Here is a 17,333-nt window from a genome sequence, read left to right on the forward strand (position 1 = left end):
TACGATTTACAATAGTGAAAACAGTTACAATATCACAGTCACCTCAAGACTAATTGAAGGGGAACTCGAGAAGGTAACGCACTCTCTATTCCCGGTTTTCAGTTTAAGTACTTTTGACTTACTTGAACTTTTACGTGAGAAGGAAGAATGTTTACATTTTAGGAAATTGACTGTTACATAGTTAAAGATTGAAATCTTCCCCTCGATTCAGCTTGCGGAGATAACTACTGAGATAGAAAATGGTGGCCATTACCTTAGCTAATGTTCTGCCTGCCGATGGATGAGGCCTCTGCCTCCTCTCTTAGCACACACACTCAATAACACGACGAACAATAAGACAAGTTAACTCGAAAAAGCGTCAGCTTTTATACCCGAGAGGATGGTGCGAGAAGGCTCTGGACTAAGACCAGACACACCCTCTCACTTTTATTGGACAGTCGAAAAGTTACGAGAAGCCTATGATTGGCAGAAAAATTAATACACAAAATTTTTGATTGGCCAGACTCCAAAGCTGACGGTATGAGTAAGAAGTGTTGAAAACCTCGAAATATCAACAAAAAAGGTCAATTCAGTTCAGAAAACCTATAACTACAAAATTTCTTTAAATTTCTAGTTGTTTCACTTTGTACCAGAGTGCATGACATCAGTTTTTTAATAGAGACATCTCTGGAGAAAAGTCCCAACTTCTTGAAATAGCTGTTGTAAACTTTATATGTTAGATAGCGTTCTTCCAGGCGCTTCATTTAAGTGCACGGGGTTGAGGTGTACCACGCGGTACAATTATTATTATTATTATTATTATTATTATTATTATTATTATTATTATTATTATTATTATTGTTACCGTGTTTTTGTGGTAGTTATGCGTGAAAGAAGGTGCGGGGTGGTGAACAGGTCTCAAGCTACGAAAGTAAAATTAATTTAAAATTTAACAAGGTTATATTTTCTTTTCAAAATAAAGAAATAACAAGCATGGCAGGTACAGAGTAGCAAGTCAAAAAAGGTAGTTACAATATTTACAGGATTTGGGCTTCGCGCCCCGACTTCACAATGCTTGGGCAATCAGCCCAACCTTACTTCAAAATAAGTATTAACAGAGGGGCAGAAAACCCAATTCATGCTCAGGAGCACTTGCTCCAAATTACACCGAAAAGCCTCCACGAGGCATACAACACTCAATTTTCGAAAAAGAGCCACTCGCTCTCAACTTTAAGCCTCTCAAAGGCCACACCAAACTCCACCTTCAAGTTGTCCTCTCTGGACATAGACACAGGGGTAAAATACCCAACCTACTGAGGTCTATTAAATGAAAAAAGGGGTAATTACTTGACCTCTAAAATAACAATTTGAGAGGAGGCGATCAGCACTCCTAATGTATTTGTTTCAAAACCTAATTTGGCTCTAGGCCACTGATGCAAGAGCTAATCCCATACTACGGAGGTGACTTTAGAAAAGAAACAAATTTACATAATGTTAAGGAAGAATAGTTTGAGAAAATAAGTTCACCTCAAAACAATATGAGTGGGAGCTCGAGAGGGTTAAGCACTCTCTATCCCAATATGTAGTTTAAAAGTTAGAATAGATACAAGTTTCTTTACATTTTAAGGAAGGTTACATAATGGAAAAACTTCGGACCCGCCCCGAGAGTTAAACTGCTGAGCAAGCAAGAAAAGAAGTAATTAATCGGCCATTACCTGGTTGTTGACCGCTGCCGGAGAAAGAGGCGCTTCCCGCCCCCTGCTATGTACTTTACACACTGAAAGATGGAACAGAAGTGGCACAGAGACCCAAAAATCAGCAGTTTATATACTCTCGCGGAAAGTTCGAGGCGTTTTAGGGAAGAAAACACCCGCCCACAATCACTTTATTGGGTAGGGTACAGCAACATATCCCAGTTGGGGGAAGATACATCGGATTGGTCAGAAATTAATTAAAGAAATTCGGGATTGGCTAAATACAAAACAAGGGGAAAAGAGAGGGGTATACAGCCAACTTAAACAATAACAGAAAGAAATTTAACAAGAAACAAACTTTTGAAATAAAAATTTCTCCAAAAAAAATAGTTCTTTCACTCCGCACTAGGGTGTACTATTGTTGATCTTCAGTAGTGTCCTCTAGAAGGGAAAGTTCACATTTCTTACTACAAGCAAAACAACAATACATCAAAAGTGGCACAGTTCAAAAACTCCAAACTTTCCACATAGTGACATCTTCTGAGAAAGTAGAAAATTAATACCGTAGATAAAGTTCAGACTTCCTCCAGCAGAGGAGTTTCAACTGGCGCAAATTTTAAATAAGCGGCATGGAGGTATACCGCCCGGTACAATTATTATTATTATTATTATTATTATTATTATTATTATTATTATTATTATTATTATTATTATTATTATTATTATTATTATTATTATTATTATTATTATTATTATTATTATTATTATAGCGCACAAATTGTGCATTAATTACAGAGAATCAGTCATACAGAACTCAATGAGAGACTCAGTTAGCCTTTTGCATTTAACAGCGTGATAACGATCACAATGATTATCGGAGATTACACACAAGCACATGTTACTTGGGTCGTGGAAAGGTTTCAACTTGCAAATTCCTGTGATGGAAACCATGTACAGCCATTGAGGTAACAAAGGGTCGCAGCGTCTGGTTTGTATCCACCCAAGTCTTGTTCACCATGGCCTCAGTGGAGTAAAACTCTACCCAGATTTCTTCCTTCTTCTATTCCCTCTTCTCCAGTAGCCTCTTCCAGCTATCAGTTGAGGGTAAGGCCAGCCATTCACGTCGCGGCGTACCGGAGAGGTTGACCTGCGCAGTACACCTGTACAGGCGACGACCTCATACACTGTACGATTTGCCCATCAGTTGACCTTATGGCATCGACACGACGAGATGATGACGCGAACGAAGTGGCTGGTTTATTGTTAGCAACTAGTTTAAAAAGCAAAGGAAACCCCGCAACTCATGGTGTAAAGACTGGTTGTTGAGAAGAAATCGCTACACTCACGTCAATTTATTAAAAGTATTGAGTGGAGAAGAAGAAGACTACTGTAATGAATTGAGGATGAGTGAACCAGTGTACCAAAAATTGCCTTCATTGGGGTCACCTTTAATCCAAAAGAGCGATACGATTATGAGAACTGCGATTTCTCCGCACGAAAGGCTAACAGCTACCTTAAGATTCCTTGCTACAAGGCGACTATACAAATGCCTCAAATATTCAACTCTAATATCACCGCAATCTCTTGGTCGCATAATTCCAGAGACGTGTGATGCCATATACAAAGTTCTGCGAAAAGATTATCTTCAGGCACCGGTATGTATGTACAATGAAATATGACATTAAAATTACTCTTATTTATTTATCATAGGAGTGTATGTAGTATTATAAATCTATACAATTAAGCATGAATGCAGAGTAAAACTTTTGACATCTAAAATTTAACATTCCATACTATAATTTCAAATCAAATCTGTGCAGAATGATGTTCATCGAAGCACTTAAAAATGATCCAGCCGAGATTTGTGAAAATTGCATTTGAAGAGAGTCACATAATATTTCTGCTCCCTGAGATAGTGGATGTTCTCCGCTACGAGGAACTGATTGAAAAGGACTTGGTGACGATGAACTTGCACTCGGTATATTGATACAAGTAGACGTAGGGCTAGGAGATCCTGTACTATTGCTATGTGAAGACCAAGGCTGATTATCCATAAAATGCCCTACATTATGCATCATTTTTTCAGCAGTTAAACGCCTCTCACCCTCATAGCTACTGTGTTCGCAAAGTGATCATAGCGATCATCTACGTCTTGAGGTTTTTTGAAATGCTCCCGAACTGAGAGTAATACGTCATTGGTCAAATTTGCACTAATCTTTTTCTTGGTATAGTTAGGTCTTGAATAAGGGTGTGCGCGGTTGCTTGTACTTACTGGGGTTGAGGTTGTTGAAGCATCGTCGTTATTGTCTGCCTCTTCATTCAAGGCTTGAGAATGTACCAGTGATTCTGGAGCCCCCTGATCGTTATCATGAAAGTATAAAACAATTATTGTTATTGTCAGAGAATAATTTTTGCATGTTGTCTTAAACAATAAACATTTGTTTAGCCTATGCCAAAAGTTGTATTAGGCCTATGCATTCATTTCATTGTCCCCTAATACCATAAAAAGAGGATTTCTCAAGAAGAAGGATGTATGTGTGTGAATAACTTTTTTAAAATTATGAAGCTATCTTCAGTAATACATCTATTTATCTGTTTTTGTTTCAGTTTCCTGCTTCATCGGAAAATGGGAAGAATGTGAAAAATTGTTTGACGAACGATGGAATTTCCCACACTGCATCAGCGCAATGGACGGGAAACATATAGACATAGTCCCTCCAGCAGATTCCGGATCTTTTATTACAATTACAAAAGCAAACATAGCATGGTATTTTTAGCTATAGTTGATGCATGGTATCGATTCCTGTTAGTAGATTTTTGAAGTAATGTTCGAATGTCTGATGGAGGTGTTCTCCTGAATACTAAATTTTTTGCAAAACTACAGAGTGGTGAATTGAACATTCCAGAGCCCAGTGATGTTTCAGAGAGTTTCAAAAGTGTCCCATATGTGATTGTTGCTGACGATGCTTTTCCTCTTAGACCAGATATATTAAAGCCATTTCGACAAGCTCGGTTAGATTCAACTGACAAAGAGATTTTTAATTACCGACTCTCTCGAGCAAGACACGTTGTGGAAAATGGTTTTGGAATACTTGCTCCCCGCTTTCGTATATACCATACACAAATTAATGTAGAACCACAGTACATAGTGAAAGTAGTGATGGCTACCTGTGTCTTACATCATTTTTGATGGAACTTGAATCCACTAATTATGCACCTCCAAGCAATTCGTATCAGGAAAATACTGAAAACGGGACTATTGTTTGCACAGGGTACGATACTTCTCGATCTAACATGATTGCCATGAATCGTCAAAACCAGGGAAATATAACTCATAGTGCTAAAAATGTTACAGAGAATTTCATGTACCGTACTACTTTATGAATGAAGGTAAAGTGCCATGGCAAGAAAAACATTTTCTTAAAAACCCACGTACAAGTACCTATTAATGATGTGCTTTATTATGCATTTACGTAATTATCATAAATTAAGATTTGTTCGTCTGAGTCTGTTCAGACAACATTGAAAATGTTGTCTGTATTTTGATATAGGTGTTCAAACAACGTTGTGAGTTAAGGGTATATATTGTTGGAATTAAACTACTGGAACTTTGTTCCTAATGAAAGTTTGAATAAATGTAAAACAAGTAAAACAATGTTTTGTGTACTTACGTCACCGGGCGAGTTGGCCGTGCGGTTAGGAGCGCGCAGCTGCGAGCTTGCATCCGGGAGATAGTGGGTTTGAGCCCCACTGTCGGCAGCCCTGAAGATGTTTGTCTGTGGTTTCCCATTTTCACACCAGGCAAATGCTGGTGCTGTTCCTTAATTAAGGCCACGACCGATTCCCTTCCACTCCTAGGCCTTTCCTCTCCGATTGTCGCCATAAGACCTATCTGTGTCGGAGCTGCGATGTGAAGCAAGTTGCAGTTGCTGTACTTACGTCATCACTCCTGTTTCTTTCGTCATCATGCAAGTTTGAAACCGATGTACTGATAGTATCTTGATCCCCCAGGAAATCAAACAAATTGTAGTACCAGAGCGTTGGCTTGTACAAGTCGTCTATTCCTGCTCCAGACTTCTTTGACGCCTCGGATTTTTTCTTCTCTTTGCGAAAATTGCTCCTCAGATTATTAATCTTCTTAATAACTGTATCCTTAACAGCTTCAGTCTCGGATTCCTTGAACTTTGTCAATAATTTTGTATAAGCGGCATCTCTCAGTGCACGATTATGATACTCCTTGCTCTTCACACGCCACAGACAAGGTTCAGATTTGTACAACTCGATAAACTCCTCTAAAACTTGAGTTCGCTTACGGTTTGACATGTTTCGTACAGTATTCTATCAAAACAAAACAAAAAGTCACCGGTAACCAAAACGAAATTACAAAAGAAAACAAACAGAGGGGTTTTGTAAAAACAAATAAACAGAACGCAAGACCCTCTTCCTACGCTTTTCCTGCTTCAGCTGAGCTGTTTCAGCTGTGCAGGTCTTGGGTGAATCACACAGACGTGCAGTTATGCTCAACTGCGCAGGTAACGGAATTGTTTTTCGATTCTTCCTGGCTCGTCTGTACAGGTCTGGCTGGCCACCTGTGCAGGTTCATCGAACGTAGGTGCCACCCACGCTCCGGTTTACCTGAGCAGGTCAACTGTACAGGTAAACCTCTCCGGTACGCTGCAACGTGTATGCCCGGCCTAAGGAGAACTTTAGTCTCACAATCAACGTCTCGATTAGTAAAGGTTCTCCAGCGAGTTCGTAGACGAACCTTGAACTTGTGTATTTAGCAGTGGCGAAGCTAGCTATATTACTTGGGGAGTCTAAGAATATTGTTCAAGCTTACCTTAAATTCTTTTATACAGCAAGTGTATGCGGCGCTCCTTTCTCTCTGCAAATGCATCAATGACACGGTCCCTGAAGCTCTGATTATTTGACAGTTCGTGCAATAGAGATTTTTCTATCGCAAGTGTACTTAAATTACATAGTCTACTGTTTGTCATTGAATTCCTCAGGAAGGTTTTTATGCGTTTTAGCGCACTCATACTTCTTTCACTCGAACATGTTGTCACTGGAAATGTGAGAACTAAACGAACCAAACGTGTTGTTTGTTCGTAAACCTTGCCCAGACCATTATCCAACATATATTTTAGCAGTATTTGTGGAGGTAGACGTTTAGCTTCATCAGAGTACACATTCACAAGTTCATTTGTCAGTTGTTCACTTTCGAAAAAAGGGTACATCTTCAGGAGTTGTTTCATTTTCATTGAGGGAAAACTTGTGTTGTAAGACTTAAATTGATTCTCATCCAATAATTCTGCAAAATGGAAGTTTTCAAAGTCACAGAACCGTATTTCCATCTGTACCACGGTGGTATCAATTACTTCATATGCTAATGCTGTGAGGGTTGGCACTACAAATGATTCTGTTGCCATTGCGGTATTGAGAGCTTTGCTGGTGTCTATGCATTCATTCACTGTTTCTTCATTTCTCAGATTTTTTAAGTTATTTATGGTTTGCTTTATCTCATGGTTGCAGATATTTACATTAGATGTGCATTTTGCTTGCAGCACCTTGAATAAATGATCCGTGTAGCAAAATATCTTGTTGAAGACGCACAACAGGAAGAGGAAATTAGGGTCATCTAATCTCTTAACCAGGCCCATAGCACCATTAACAGATTCGCCATCCCATTCTTCATCTTTATCAACAATGTGTGTAAGAGCTTCTTTCAAGTCCTTGAAATGGGATGCTATTGTTAGTGTTGCTCTGGAGTGGAAGTTCCAACGTGTCGTACATGCCGGGGGAAGTTTAAAGCCTTTATCTCTTAGGACTTGAGTTCTCTTTGATGACTTGCTGAAATATGTATGGAAGGCAGTCAAATCATAAGTAAAGAGACGCACTTTCGTTATAGCTTTTGCTCCATACAAGAGTACCAAATTAAGCTTATGTGCATAGCAATGTATAAACATTGCATGTGGGCAAACTTGCTTTACGATAGTTTGAACACCCCCTGTAGAACCCGCCATTACGGAAGCCCCGTCGTAAGTCTGACATATTAACTTCTTTTCTACGCCCCATTTTCGTAAGACATCCAATATTACGGCTGACAGTCCAGTGGCACTTTTATCTTTTGAGACGTCATAGAACCCCACAAACCTCTCGTGAACGTTATAACCAACACAATACCGAAATATAATGTTCATCTGATTCTGACAAGATATATCTAATGTTTCATCCGCCTGAACTGATACAAATTCACAAATAGAAATTTCTTTCTGAATCTCTTCATTCATCACTTGAGTTACACAGTCAATAAGTTCATTCTGAATGTCACTCGAAGTTCCTTTAAATCCTGAAGTTGCTCCCAGATGCTCTCTCATGAATTGTTCTTCTTGTGCTAGCAATTCCAAGGTCTCGAGGTAGTTACCTTTATTTACGGAGTCACTACTCTCGTCATGCCCACGGAATGGAAGTTCTTGTTTTTCGAGAAAACACACCACTTGAACTAACCTGCCAAGAACCCGTCTATTATGATTTACTAACTCATTATGCTTTAGAGCTGCAAGACGAGCCGCTTCTGATATCGCATGATCTATTCTACTCCTGCCGAGAAGAAGAAAACGCTCACTGTTCTGAATATGTCTTTTTGAAATCTGGTGTTTACGTGCTCTTCTATGAAAATTTTTTAGGGTACTGATGCCACCCTCATTCCATTCACTATCACCTCCAAATAATATGCAAATGTAACAATAAAACTTACAATCTGTCACACTTGCTGTAAGCCATGTATAATCTTTATACCATTGGGACTGGAAAGTTCTTATTTGGTTTCCATCCTTTTGCACAATTTTCAATAATGGCTGTGGCCGCTTGTCTTTCAGGGCACATTTTTCTTCGAAAGACAAAGAAGAAAATGGAGTTCGAAGCAAGTATGTAATAAGATCATTACTTTCATTCATTATACACGGATTTAAAAAATACTGGCAACTCTTCACAAAACACAGACCACTAATAATAAGTTGTAAACTTCACAGATCAACAGATCAGAACGCAAACATTAACTCGTAACTCGCGACTTGGAGACTAGACTCCCAGCTAGGTTTCAAAGCGAGCACTTACCGCTGCATGACGTCATACGTTGTCATAGCAACCAGTACAAGCCCCGCCCGCTAGCAGAAAGGTAAGAGTCTGGCTGAAGCCAGACTCAACGGCTAGGCTCAGTGCTCTGCGAGTATGCGGCAGATCGGAGAGCCGTGAAGTCTATTAAGTTTATTAGACATAATTTTCGTGCCTTATATCAATAATTTATTATTCGTATTTCGTCTGGGGAATCTGAGACTCTTAGATTCCCCCCAAGCTTCGCCACTGGTATTTAGATATACCCAATGTTGTCTTTAGGTAGCGAGCCTTGACCTTTTCTAACGTCCTCAGATCGTTCTTTGTCAAATTGTCCCAAATAATCTCTATACCAGAAATTAGAATCCAGGGGCGGCTTTTCAGGTGATGTAGGTGAAGTGCCACTTCACCATTTATTTTTACCAGAATGAATTTTTTAAATTTAATTTTCCTTTGACATGTGTTGGTTTTACGGAAAGAAAATATTTTTGTACGGCGTTTGGAGTACCAAGAACTCGCATCACTTGATGAGAACCAGGGGAACTCACGAAAGCGCTGGCTGTCGGCACCCATAGTACGGCGCGTGAGCTTGAGTGAAGACGAGAGATTCAGCAGCTGGGTCTACCTCCCAAGTGCCGCTTGGCCTTGGCGGTTGCCATGACAACCGTGACGTAACCCGCGTACTGTACTCATAGCGAAATGTGCAAGTGAAGTTGCGGGAAGATCGGAATGTTTCGTCTTCCCTGCGTCATCCTATATGAAGTACGAGTTCTTACGCATCGTGGTTCATTCGTAGTGTAGTGCTGTTTTATTTAAACATGTATCCTGTTGATGATATAGTGTGTATTTTATTAGAAACACCATTTACACGTTGGAGAAACGAAGATCAGAATGAAGTTCTACGTTTTGGTCGCCCTACTGAATCGCCGCAAATTTGTGCTACAAAAGAAGTGAATCATTCCGGTAAATCTTACAATCTTAGCTTCAAACGACCGTGGTTGAAGGAATTTCCATGGTTATGCTCCTCTCCAGCTCTACAGAAGTTGTTTTGTTGGCCCTGATTGCTTTTTAGCAATAAAGATAACGTTTGGAATAAAGAAGGATTTTCAGCCCTTTTGAACATAACACGTTCTTTACATAAGCCCTCAGACTCTGCAGAACATATAAAATGCCAGCTAGATTTGAAGACTTTGGAAGGAAACCAAAATACGATATCTGATGCCTTGAAGGAAAATGCTAGACTGAAAACTGTACAGTTCAATGAAAATGTCCATTTAAATAGGCTTTTCCTTCAGTTGGTAATATAATTTTTCGGTTTCTAGCGTCAGTAAACAGCTGTGCGTCGTAAACGAAAACACGACAAAATGTCCAGCTCTTCCCGAGGGTGCCGCGCTTCCGTAATTGTTAGTCTCCCGGTCAGATCGTAATTGTACTTTACACTGTAGAGCAAATGCAGCCACATGGTTGCCGCGGTATGACGTTACACAGCGCTCCGGTCTATATACATTTTTGGTCACGTGCTGGACACTCCACCAGTCCCAGGTACGAGATACGAGTACAAAACAACCATAAACAACATGTAGTTCCTAAATCTGTCGCTGGAAACAGAACGGGTTATAGCTCTTCACCATATTATTCAGCCACGAGCCGCCACTGTCAGAATAGAAATTATGTTTGCGTCAAATAGCATCATAGCGGTCTTCATAGCTATTCTAGTAAGAAATTTAAATCGTATATTGCTTTCATTGCCGCTATTGCTCTTGGTCTTATGTGTATTCTATAAGAATGTACTGTCATCTGAAGGATGAAGCCAAGGTATTTGAAGTTATTTACAACTCGCAATGGCTCATGCTTAAAAGTTAATACATCTCGAGGGAAAGCCCGCCCTCCTTTCCTAAAGATCATGTGTTCAGTCTTTCTTTCGTTGACTTCTAGTTGATTACATATTGTCCAGACCTCCAGAGCGTTTACTGCTTTCTGTACTTCAGCGATGTCTTCTGAAACTATTACCATGTCATCAGCATATAAATATATTCCCACATCCTTCGATGATTATCTTATCACTTGAACAACGTCCTAAATGGCGACATTAAACAACAGAGGGCTGAGGGGTGCACCTTGCAGCACGCCATTAGTCTGAGTAATCCCTTTTGAAGTTGTTATATTGTCTGATATTATGACTGTGTTTCTCCTCAGCATGCTATGGACCAGGTTAGTGAGAACTTTATTTTTGAAGTACAAAGCGAATGAAGGCCATGAAAGTGTGACTCCGCGATAAAGATGTTTTAAGTGCGTTGTGGAAGGGTGAGACGTGTAAATCATCATCAAAAAGTTATTTCAATCCCACCTGCAATTGAGGTGGGCGGGCCACAGCTAAACTAGTAGCTCTTAGGCCAAGTGGAAAGGAAAAATTGAGAAAATTATAGCTGTATGTGTCGTACATACCGGAAAAGAAAACTGTAATTGAAGAGGCTCGAGGACACCGTGACAACAAGCCGGAGCCCAGGGGCGACCCGCAACGCACCCCACCCGGGCAGGACCCCAGCGAACACCAGGGGAAACGGGAGGGGAAAATTTATTTATATTACAACGTATCTCGGGCGCGCAAATGAGAACAGTGAATACAGAGAGTGGCTACAAGTGCATGAAGAATGTAATAAGTTACATGAATGGAGACGGTAAAGTGGGGGGTTGGAGGAAGAGAGGGGTGTACGGATTAGGGTAATGCTGTAAGAGAAGGTAATAGAGGGTAGTGGTCATATTGGTGAGGGAAGTTGCGTAGAGACGAAGAAGGTCTAACATCTGGAGAGGCGGAAGTATGGTGGTTGGTTGTCAGGGAAATAAATTAACTGCTGGCGAAGGGGGGGGGGGGGTGAGAGGGGGGGTCGAGGACTGTCGAGGAAAAGGATCAGTTGGGGCTGGGAGGATAGGACGGGGGGGGGGGGGGAACATTCCACACGATGTCCGCCTGCGGAAGAGAACTCCATCATTGACGAGACGGTCCACTTCAGCGGCTGAGGTGAGTTGAAGGCGGACCATATAGGTCGGGCCATCTTCGTTGTAGATCCGGAACGCCCGGTGAACGGAGACGCCGACCAGACGTAGTTCTTGCATGATAACCTGGTCAGAGATGGTAGGGTCCAGGCCACGAATTACACAACTGTGAGTGGGAGACTGTTGGCGAGCGGGAGAAGCAGCAGTCTGGCCTGGTGAAGCAAGAACCGATGTATCAACAAAACTGGCAGGCGGCAAAGGATGATTAGGTAGGGAAATAGGAAGGGAGGTGGTGGTAGTAGTAGACATAATAGGAGACGGGTGACTAGTGGTAGAGAGAACAATCGTAGTAGTTCCGGGAGGGGAGACGGATGTAGAAAAGGTTTTAACAGTAGTTGTAGTGGTAGTAATAGTAGGAGGAGTAGTGATGGTAGGCGTGATGGTGGTCGTGGGGGTAGACGTAGATGAAACGGAGAGTGAGGAGGACTGCGTAGGTTCTTAAGAAGGAAGGGTTGGAATTGGTTTGAGTTGTTCAGGGAGAGTGCGATAGTTTGCCATTATTTCATCTGGAGGATATCCCACTTTATGTCGACGACCATTGATGTAGGCGCCGTTGTTCGTCCGGTCCAGTGCTTCATGCCAGTTTTTGTAGAAGACCAGGATATCCGGGGAAGGCTGGCCTGAAGAGCGGTATTGAAGGCGAACGACGTCACGTATTGAGGAGGCACCAATATCAAGTTCTTGGAAAATGAATGAATCCGAGTAGGTGACGTCCACGCCCTTGACAAGGATAACGTACATAGTGATGCAGGGGAGGCGACAGCCAACTAGGCGTCTGCCTGTTTATTGTTGATTAGGCCGGCTGAGTTAGTGATGAGAATGGCCACCCAGCCGAAAAAAGAGCGTGAAAAGAGAATGTGCTGACGACACACCTTCTGCCAAGGAGTTTTGAGCGTGACGTGTAAAAGTAAGTCTGAATCATTGTTACAAAGTGTTTGCTTGCGTTGAGTGAGTGAAACCTTGAAGTATTTGGTGCATTTGGCGAGTTGCATGTGATGAAGATAATTAACACAAGGTGAGGAACTCAGCGCCATTTTGAGGACGGTGTCCGCAAAGAGTCTATATCACTGCCTTCTCGATCTGCATCCAATGGCTGCTTATACTGGCTGCTCATTATATCATTTTAACATGGCACTAAATGAAACAGTGCCTATACAAATACTCACGGTAGGTGGCAGCACCAAACAGCCCCAGTCAGTCGGAATTAAATAGCGGAAAATAGGCTTTACTGTACTTATTTTCAGTGAAAGTGGTGTATTACATCGCATTGAATTTGTTGGCCGATTGCTTCTCGGAAAGATAACGAGTATGGCTGGTGATCAAAAGTTAATATAGTCCCCTTCACGTAGTACATTAGATAGTTATTCAGGAGCGATGAAGTGTGGAGTAGGCATTTCACCGCTAATAAAGGAAAGACTGCAAGCAAAAGCCACTAATGTGAATGATCTGAATAAAGTTTGCTCTCTTATTTGCGACGAAATGGCACTTAAAGAGTGGCCGCCACATAATAAAGACAGATTCTATAGAGTTGTCGAAGCAGAGGGAGTCTATAAAGAAGAAATTGGAATAAAGCCTCAACTGGGCAACAAATTGTTGTGCTTTGTAATTCGTGGATTGGCGAAGAAATTTACGATTCCGCCTTCTTATTTCATGGTGAAAGCATTACAAGGAAATGAATTTTCCCTCTGGTTCAGCAGGTTTTGAAGGCTTAATTCTATGTTATTCGTCTTGTGACGGACAAGCATTAGAACAAATACTCCCATGTTCAAAAAATTTTGTGACGGAGAATTAAGCCATGTGTGGGTCATTCATGCAACTCCATGCGACAGTTCCTGCCAATATACAAGCTCCCAATAAAACAAACTTGCCAAAGAAACACATCATTATATTATTATCACTGTCCGACTCCTTGGCTGAATGGTCGGCGTTGCGGTCTTTGATTCCGATGATCCCGAGTTCGATTCCGAACGGGTCGGGGATTTTAATCGCGTCTGATTAATTCTTCAGGCTCGGGGATTGAGAGTTTGTGTCTGTCGCAACACTCTTCTCTTCAAATACAGAAAAAATACCACACTACCAACCACCACAGAAACACGCATAGTAATTACAACCCTCCGCATAGGTCTGGCGTCAGAAATGACATCCGGCCGTAAAACAGGAGAAAATAAACATATGAGTGACACAATTCACACCAGCGACCCCACAGGTGTGGGGAAAGCGGTGGAAGAACATTATCTACTTGCTCTTTCATTGTTCATCTTCTACGGAATGAATGCTTTATATGCTGACACAGGCCTTTCAGGAGATCCATTTGAAGCCATATTTAGAGCTATAAGAATGGAAAAGGACATGACTGACTCCCTAAAGAGAATTCTGAAATCCAGTATAGTTGGACCTTAGACCCTGCTCACCCGCGCTCGTCCAGCATGGTCGGATTATACACTAAAGAAAATGGAAATTGCAACACCCAGAAGGAGTGGTACTACATTGCTGCAATTGAACATGCAGGACGAGTGTTCGGTTGTGCTTGGATGATTACACTTTCAGGTCCCTCTGACTGCAAGTTTGGACAACAATCAATACTGAATGTGCCTACCACGAGCAGCAATACATTGATGAATTCGTCGAGGCATGGAGTCAATAAGGCCCTGGATCGCTTCATGAGGAATTGTGGCCCATGCTTGCTACACTGCACGGGTTAGTTGTTCCAGAGTTGTGGGTGGCTGAGGACGGTTGGCCAGTTGTCGACCCGTCATGTCCCACACATGCTCAATAGGACTGGGGTCCGGGGATCTGGCGGGCCATTCTAAGTTTGTGATGTCGTGGACAGCTTCTCTGGAGATGCGTGCAGTGTGAACCCGGGCATTGTCCTGCTGAAACATCCCATTAGCAATGTTCGCCATCATAGGGACAACCACTGGTTTGAGTACCCTATCAACGTACTGTCAAGCAGTCATAGTTCCCTCAACAAGCACTAATTGTGATTTCACATTAAAGCCAATAGCTCCCCAGACCATAATGCTTGGTGTTGGCCCTGTGTGCCTCTCGACAATAAGATCTGGGCGGCCCCTCTCCCCGGTACGTGGGCGACACGATTCCGGCGATCACTGCGGGCAAGACAGAAGCGCGATTCATCACTAAAGACGACCCTATGCCATTCGTCGACCTATGTCGATCTTTCTCGACACCAGGATAGCCTTACACGTCGCTGTTGTGGGGGTCAATGGAACACCTTCTGCAGGGATACGGGCTCGTACGCCAGATGCACGCAGGCAATTACCAACTGTTTGTTGTGTAACGTGGGGTGCCACAGCTGCTCGAATTTGCGCTGCTGTTGCATGGGGTTCCCTCCGGGCATCCGAATGATGCGGCGATCCTCTCTCACAGTTGTCTGTCGCGCTGGGCCTGTGCCAGGTCTACGAGTGTGGGTATCTTCACTTGACCACTGCTGCCATACACGTTGTACCGTAGATGCCTGTCGGCCAACACGTGCAGCGACAGTCCTTAGCGATAATCCAGCCTCACACAGCTCAATTATCCGAGCCCTCTCAAACGGCGACAGTTGTTGATAACGTGCTCTTCTCCGTCGTCGAGGCATGTTTGACGGGGAACATTTCACTGCACAGACTGCAAGTCAACTACGCTACACCAGAGTCCGTATACTGGAGTTGATTCCTCCGCGACCAATCACGTGGGGAGACCTGTAGGAACAATCCAATGGGTCTGAAACTTTGATCGTTTACATACCTACATGGCATCATTTCATATCTTGAAAATCAACACAAACGACCAATGCCTTCATGGTGTTGCAATTTCCATTTTCTTAAGTGTATTACACTAGAATTTATCTACATTTCTCCTCGCGTCGTCTCAAAATATCCAAGTCTCAAAATATGCGTATTTCTAATGGTGGTACTGTTTTAAAATGGCCTACATGTATACAACATTATTATAACAAACACAAAATAGCCTGATATAAGAAGGCGCAAAAAAGTTTTATTGTTAGTACCAACCGGGACCGCGTGCCCTCTTCTAAAAACCTCAATCGTGAGGTGTGCCTGTCGTATAACTTCGCACAATCGTATAAGTCAGGGGGTGAGTAGACTCACGGACTTCGTGAACCCGTGCAAAGTTACGCTTAGGGCTGGTTTACACGGGTAGAGTAGCGAGGCGAGTAGAGTAGTTAGTAGAGTAGCCACGTTACTCTACTCTACCGCTGTCTGGTAGAGTTGACACTCGTATCGTTCATACGGGAGTAGAGTCATACAGTAGAGTAGAGTACAGTAGTAGCACCATGTCAAGACGTAAGCACATCGTAAGGAAGTGTTTAAAGACATTTACAAACATATTACTGCAACAGGTTAGCGAAGCGTTAGAAGAAGTAAATGAGGAAAAAAGGGAATAGGTAAGAGGCTGGCTTAGTAGGAGAGATACACTCGGGGCATCGGCATTAATTCTGAGAGAACTTGGCAATTTGGAGAAATATGGGGGGACAAACTCGACGCAGTTGGCCAAGAACATGAGGGATCGTCTCAGGAATCATTTTGTTAATGAAGGAGCAGTTCCCTGGCAGTACAAGCATGTATTTTAACCCAGGAACACAAACGATTGAATTGTTATGACTTTATTCATTATTGTACAGAAAGTAACGACAGTGTAATCATCCCCTCAGGATTTTACTAGTCTTCGTCTGTAAATACTGTAGTGGTGATTTCTAAGATAAAACTATATGAACGAGCTCCAGTCTAATTATAAATCATAATTCTGGCGAAGGTTTTTGTTCCACGGTGAAGGGGTGAGATACTCCTTTCCCCAGTTAGACTGTAGTGATGTTTCTATTTCCTTTTTTTTTTTTTTTTTTTTTTTTTTCAGCCAACCTAAATCTTATCCGAATGAAATTTTACAGAATTCATTTCAAAAGTTATAGAAAGAATACCCATTGGCCATCAGTGTGTCGTCTCAGAACCCACGAGTCTCAAAACTCACGAGTATCAAAATTCACGAATTCTAAGAAGAGGATTAGCAAGAATAGGTTTCTCTATCTGGGCCAGTCTCAAACCTCACGAGCAGGACCAGTTCTTCTTTGAATGGATATGTGCCCACCCTACTAGTGATGATATAATCGGATATTTTTTAAAAATCAAATAGCTTCCATCCGGTTATTTAAATAATGGAATAAATAATCAAATGAATTTCAAATATCATTCAGTTATATCGCGTAGAATAATCGGTTGCGTCATGAATATATTTTTCGGTGTGTGTCGGATGGATAATCGATTGAATTATGTGAATAGATGAAAAATAGAAATACGCCTCTTTTTTTTGCAATCCATGAAGTCCAATGCTGAAGACGGCACAAACACTCAGTTCCCGAGCCATAGGAATTAACAAATGAAAGTGAAAATCCCGGCCAGGAGTCGAACCTGGGACTCCCTGGACCCATTGGACCACAAGCCAGCATGCTAACCATGTATCCATGCATCCGGACGACAT

This window comes from Anabrus simplex, chromosome 1, assembly GCF_040414725.1.
Source record: "Anabrus simplex isolate iqAnaSimp1 chromosome 1, ASM4041472v1, whole genome shotgun sequence".
In the NCBI taxonomy this organism is placed as follows: domain Eukaryota; kingdom Metazoa; phylum Arthropoda; class Insecta; order Orthoptera; family Tettigoniidae; genus Anabrus; species Anabrus simplex.